The sequence below is a fragment of the Lithobates pipiens genome, unplaced genomic scaffold (assembly GCF_037356315.1).
Source record: "Lithobates pipiens isolate NorthernLeopardFrog02 unplaced genomic scaffold, aLitPip1_a1.2 Scaffold_8, whole genome shotgun sequence".
Lineage (NCBI taxonomy): Eukaryota > Metazoa > Chordata > Amphibia > Anura > Ranidae > Lithobates > Lithobates pipiens.
Window position 1 is genome coordinate 501,950,525 of NW_027507903.1, and position 6,020 is coordinate 501,956,544.

A 6,020-nucleotide genomic window follows, 5' to 3' on the forward strand; every position below is an offset into this window, starting at 1 on the left:
TAATACCTAAAATAAAATTGTGGGTAGAAAACCACTTTAAAAAACCTGATTGAGTCCTTAGATTTAATTTCTGAATTTGTTTCTTCCCATCAATTGCAATATATTATTAAAAAAAAGGATGTTATCAACTGCAACAGCATATGGAACAGTCCACAACTTGTTTCTGTATGGGCTAAAAATTATGTGCTTATTCATGCCAGGCTTGGTGCGCAAACACACACAAAATCAAGCGTTTTCACGCATTACATAAAAATGTGCTTCCTCTTGCACAAGTGCGCGGGTGCCATTAAGAGGAATGGAAACCCCACACATCTAGCAAACATCATGCCCACCAAAACACGTGGTGTTGTAGTATTTTAAAAATCTAGTTGGCCCCTTTTTGCACTTTTCAAATGCATAGGGCAACCTGAAAATAATGAAACACTCACAAACCTGCAAAAAAACATGTGTGTGCACTTTATGGTTTGAATGAGCCATAAAGCTGAACTCCAGGACAAGAGATATATAAACAGATGAACCATGGGATATGGGATCTATTTTACCTCCCAAAGGATCTGTAATTCAGTCCTGATATGTACATGTAGCAACCCCTTGTGTGAGTTGGTCAGTGTAGGCAAATTTAGTTGAGCTTCGCTATAGACTGTGGGGTCAATGTAAAGTTAACTGGCGGGCTCGGAGGGCTGGGTCTCAGCCACCTCCCCCTGGCTTCTGGAAGTTTCTAGGAAATTCCAGAACTTAGTGAGTGGAGGGAAGAAGACAGCAGCCTGAATATGCATGGGGACTCAATCCCTGGGGGAAGAAATGCCCAATAGGTGGAGAGTGGCCCATAAGTATTAAGGAGCCTGGCCATGTGGAGAGCAGAATCCAGGATCTAGAGGCCTGGTGGGGATCTCTGTACTGGGGGCTCTGCCCCCAGGCAAAAGTGTGCTGCTGAGAGGGAGAAGAGAAAAAGACAGAGACTTCCTCACCCCCTGCAATCTCAGTCAGGTTTGGCTGTGACTCCCTGCTAGCAAGAAGGACCTGTACAGCAAAAGGCCGGAGCAGGAGTCACCATCTTTGCCCCAGAAATCATCAGGGAGTGAGTGATCCCTATTTTGTTCATTCTCCCGTCCCCAAACCTACAAGGGAGAAAGCAGCCAGCTGCAAGACCTAGCTTGTTTTCAAGAGGGACAGTGCTTAGCCTACATTCATCCCTGCTGGACACATTTCATGTACTGAGCTGCCTGCATTATATTTCTTCTTGTGGAAAAGATCAGGATCCCTACAGTCAGTCTGAAGTTGCATTCCTCTAATAAAATTATCAAAACTAAGCTCATGGACTGGATTGACTGTGGAGTGTTTGCTGAAAATGCGTGTTGCCTGGTTGTGCAGGTGAAGGTGGATACAAAATCCAGCGACCCTTTAGGGGGCAGCGCTACATACATACCTCTGCCTCAGCAGGCACAGAAGAGGCATGATTTTTCCCTGCTGCAGTCAAATAAAACATACAGGCTTTATTACTCCCCCAGCCAGTGATTGGACAATGGATGGAGAAGCAGTAGACTGATGAGCTCATCTCTCTGTCACTCCTCCTATTAGCATGTTCTTCTCAGCAAATGAGCAGTCAAACACATCTGACCAACACCTTGTGCCACTTCTTCCCTCCCCAATTTCCCTCAGCCCTCCCCTATGTTTATCTGAGCTTGATGACGATCCAGTGCTGTGCCCCAGAGCTGTTTCATAATGCACATGTATATATTTTATTTGATTTTGCTTTCCTTTTGTTCCTTTTGATCCCCACTCATTTTATGTCATAAGTTTTACAGTGTGAGAGGCACCAACACAAGAAGGACAGTGGCAGTTATACATTTTTAGCAGATCCCACAGATATTTTTGCAAATGTTATTGTGTATCGCTGTTTATTCATTTATATGTGTGGGCACCAACCCGCACAGTACATTCGTGGTTTTTCCTGTACAGTTCCCACTGATAAGCAGTGGGGTTGCTGGACAACAATGATGACACTACTGAATTCTGGATTTACTTAACCCCCCTGCATGGCATTTTGGGGTTTGAAGATACCCTTTTCACTTGTTTGGTTGTGTTAAGATGAATTGAGGTATTAACATGTAGCAAGATGGAGTCACAAGGAAGCTATATTGAAGTGAATGAAATGTGAACTACAAGTAAACTATGTTCTACATCTTGTTTTCTGAGTTCTTTCTTCTTATTTTAGTTCTGTCTAGAGTAGACAATGTAGGAATGAAAGTATTGAGTGTTGAGAATGTCTGTAAATGTAGGCTCATGAGTGTAACTATTGTTCTAGATGTGTGGGATAGTGGTTGGACATAGATGAATAGGAAAGGACATTCGACCTTGTACCTTTCGGTTATGCTTTTTTCTTTTATATTATAGATTTTCTTTCATGTTATTTTTAATGGCCTTTTGGCTGATATACGAGACTTTAACCACTTGCCACCCAGGTCAGTCCTGACATTTGTCTGCTACATGTAAAAATATTTTTTTCTTTTTTGATAGAAAATTACTTAGTACAGCCAAACAATATATAGCTTTCTTTTTTTTATTTATTTTTTGCCAAAGGCCCTAGAGCAGTGATGGCGAACCTTGGCACCCAAGATGTTTTGGAACTACATTTCCTATGATGCTCATGCATTGTAAAAAAGTACAGTTACACGCAAGTGCAGAAAAACCCTCCCCAAAAAATGTAGCCCCCCCCCCCCCCCCATCCCCACATATACACACGTTCAAATGTAAACGCACGTGACACCTTAAAACATCAATTGCGATACACGTTACATATCGCCATGCAAACCGGAATGAGAGCAATAATTCTAGCAGCAGACCCGCTTCGTAAGGCCGCGTACACACGGGCGGATTGTCTGCCCAACTTAGTCCGCTGAACCGTGTTTCAGCGGACAATCCGCTCGTGTGTGGGCTTCAGCGGACTTTTTCAGCGGACAGTCTGACGGACTTAGTCTTTCAGAATTTCCGTAATTTTGTCCGTCCAAACTTGGTTTTGTCCGTCCAAACTTGGTTTCAGCGGACAGTCCGCTCGTGTGTAGGCAAGTTGGACGGACTAAGTATGGCGCATGCTCAGAAAGGATTTACACGGCCGAAGGTTGCATTGCAGTGTATTGGACGTCGTTTTTCTAGTCCCGTCGTACGTGCTGTACACGTCATCGCGCAAGTTTTCAGCGGACTGTCTGCTCATCGTGTGTGGTCAAGTCCGTTCATTCAAAAGTTGGACGGACTGTCTGTCGGATTGTCTGACGAACTTAGTTGGGCAGACAATCCGCCCGTGTGTACGCGGCCTAAGGATAAACGAATAACCTATATAATAGATAAAATATAGGGTACTGATGTTTTTCGCCATTTTATGGGTACACGCAAATTTAGGGTTTGACATGTTGGGTATCTATTTACTTGGTGCAACCTCGGCTTTTACATTTTACCAAAAAAAATAAAAAATGAAATGAAATTTGAGTTTTCTAAACCTTTTGCGGTAATATTGTGTGACATAAAAAATTGGAAATACCACTATTTTATTCTCTAGGGTGTCTGCTTTCAGAAAATATATAATGATTTTTTAAACACGCAAAAAAATGCAAAAACGGCTCACCTTTGGGAACAAATGACATGGTCCACCCGTAAGCTTTGTTAGTTAAAAAAAAACATGGGCTCCTGACTTTTTTAGCTGGCTGCTAGATTCAAAGCAAATTTGTCAAGCCCTCTTTACAGATTACTAGTTTAGAGTTACAAAGGAGGTATGCCACTAAAATGATTGCTCTCACACTGACATTCGCAGCGATACCACACATATGTGGTGCGATCACCGTTTACATATGCATTTTTACTTTTATGCTTTATTGTTATCACAAGTTGTTGTTTATACAATATCCCCTGTGATAGCATGGGCCCTGACAGGTCCACTCTATGGAGAGATCGGAGGTCTATTAAACCCCAGATCTCTCCTCTGACCTCCAAAGCATCTCAGTTTGATGAAATGCTTTCACAAGCCGGTAACGGCTTGTTTATATTAGACAGAAAATGGAAGTTATGAAATCCTCATTGAGTCTGGTTTCTGATCTAACAGAGAGTTAGTAAAAAATGTCAGTTTCTCTCTCTCTGTTCAGTGCACCAGATCTTGCCGGTCAGAGTAATCCCAGGCCACCTGATGAGACAGAAGAGCCCAGGAAAAGTGGTGCCAGTGGCAGGAGGGGGGGAACTGGTATAGCCACTTGTATCATAGGTGTGCGCAGCCTATTACATTTGGGTGTGCACCCCAAAGCTCAAACACACATGCCTTTCTCTGCAGCCTCAGCTGCACGGGGGAGTGAATGAATGGGTGAAGTGCTCTGTGCTGGACGGCTCCCTTATCATTCACAAACTGAAGCATAGTAAACACGGTTTACTATGCTTCAGTTATGAATGAACACAGTAAGTGTGTTCACTGTGTTCATTTAGAAAAGGAAGGGGCTGGTAAAAGACATATTTACTAGCCCCTGCCACTGATCTCCATTCTGAAACATCACCCGCAGCAGCCGGGCGGAGAGGTGAAAAGGGAAGCCAGCAGCACTGTGGGGGGATGCGCAACACGGGAGGGGGGGGGCCTGGCTGGGAGGGGGAATCAGCGCTGCACATAGTGATTAGGGTGTGCCCAGGCACACCTGGCACACCCCCTGCACCTATACTTACAATGTTATCTCAGATAATCAGAGCTTCCCCCTTCCCACTGGATATGTGCCTGAGATATAGAATAGTGTAATGTAATAGATACCACATTATTCGTGGAACCTGTCACTCTGCCATTGATGCTTTGTGATCCACAATACACTGCTTTTGCTCACTAAACCATACACAGACTGAAGACACTGTATACCTAAGTGGATTTCTTCATTGATGGGCTAATTGTTACATTTGTTTAGATGCATTATTTCTCTGTATATCATTTCTTTTTTTGACTGTAGCATTGTATCGTTTTTTCATGTGGGCCGTGTTATGTCACTATGACATCCCTCAGGGTGGGTATTTGTTTCTGCATGTTGACTTATTTATATGTACATGTTTTATTGTATGTGAGTTATCACTATATTGTTGAGGAAGGGACCTTGTGCAGCCCGAAACATTTGATTATTTGACTAAACTGACATTGTACTAATACATGAGTGCATATGGTGCTGGTGTTGTTTCATCGTTTACAGCAGGGGTCTCTTTTCAAACAAAGGGCCACTTTATTGTCCTTCGGTCTTAAGAAGGGCCAGATTGTGGCCAGCAGAGGCAGAAAATGTGAGAGTAAATATGGCCTTGGGGTTGGTGGTCAATAGGAGGAGGAGTATCCCCTCTATTGGTAGGAAAAATAGTATCCTATCATTGGTATTGGAGGAAGATATTGTGCCTAATATCAGTGGGAGGAAAGGGCCAGATAAAGGCTAGCAAAGGTTCACATTTGACCCTTGGGTCGCAATTTGGAGACCTCTGGTTTACAGAAATTCAGAGCCGTCCTGTGTCCAGTGCTCACTTCCTGTGTTATCTCATGGAGAGTAAAGCTGACCAAGCATTATACAGTCTTATTGTGCAAGTTCCTTTGGATTTACCGAAAAATAATATAATATGAGGTCTAACCTAAACAACACTTTTCATTTGTATCCAGTCAGGCAAGCCCTTGCTCTGAATAGTTGTGGGTAAACTTAAAGGAGTTTGTTCAGAGCCCGCTCAGTCCTTATCTTGGGACATCAGAATTATTATGCCCTGTACACACGGTCGGACTTTCCGACGGAAAATGTGCGATAAGATTGTGTTGTTGGAAAATCCGATCGTGTGTGGGCTCCATCTGACTTTTTCCGTCACAATTTCCGACACACAATGTTTGAGAGCCGATCTAAAATTTTTCGACAACAAAATCCGATTGTTTAGATTCCGAACGTGTGTATACAATTCCGACGGACAAAGTGCCACGTATGCTCAGATTAAATTACGAGATGAAAGCTACTGGCTACTGCCCTCTTTATAGTCCTGTAGTA

At 43.1% G+C, this 6,020-nt stretch overlaps 1 protein-coding gene across 13 annotated transcripts in view; it reads right to left on the reverse strand.

The window, feature by feature from the left end:
- DGKI (diacylglycerol kinase iota) overlaps window positions 1-6,020 on the reverse strand; it is a 542,650-nt gene that overhangs the window by 40,109 nt on the left and 496,521 nt on the right. The gene's annotated exons all lie outside the window — the stretch shown is intronic.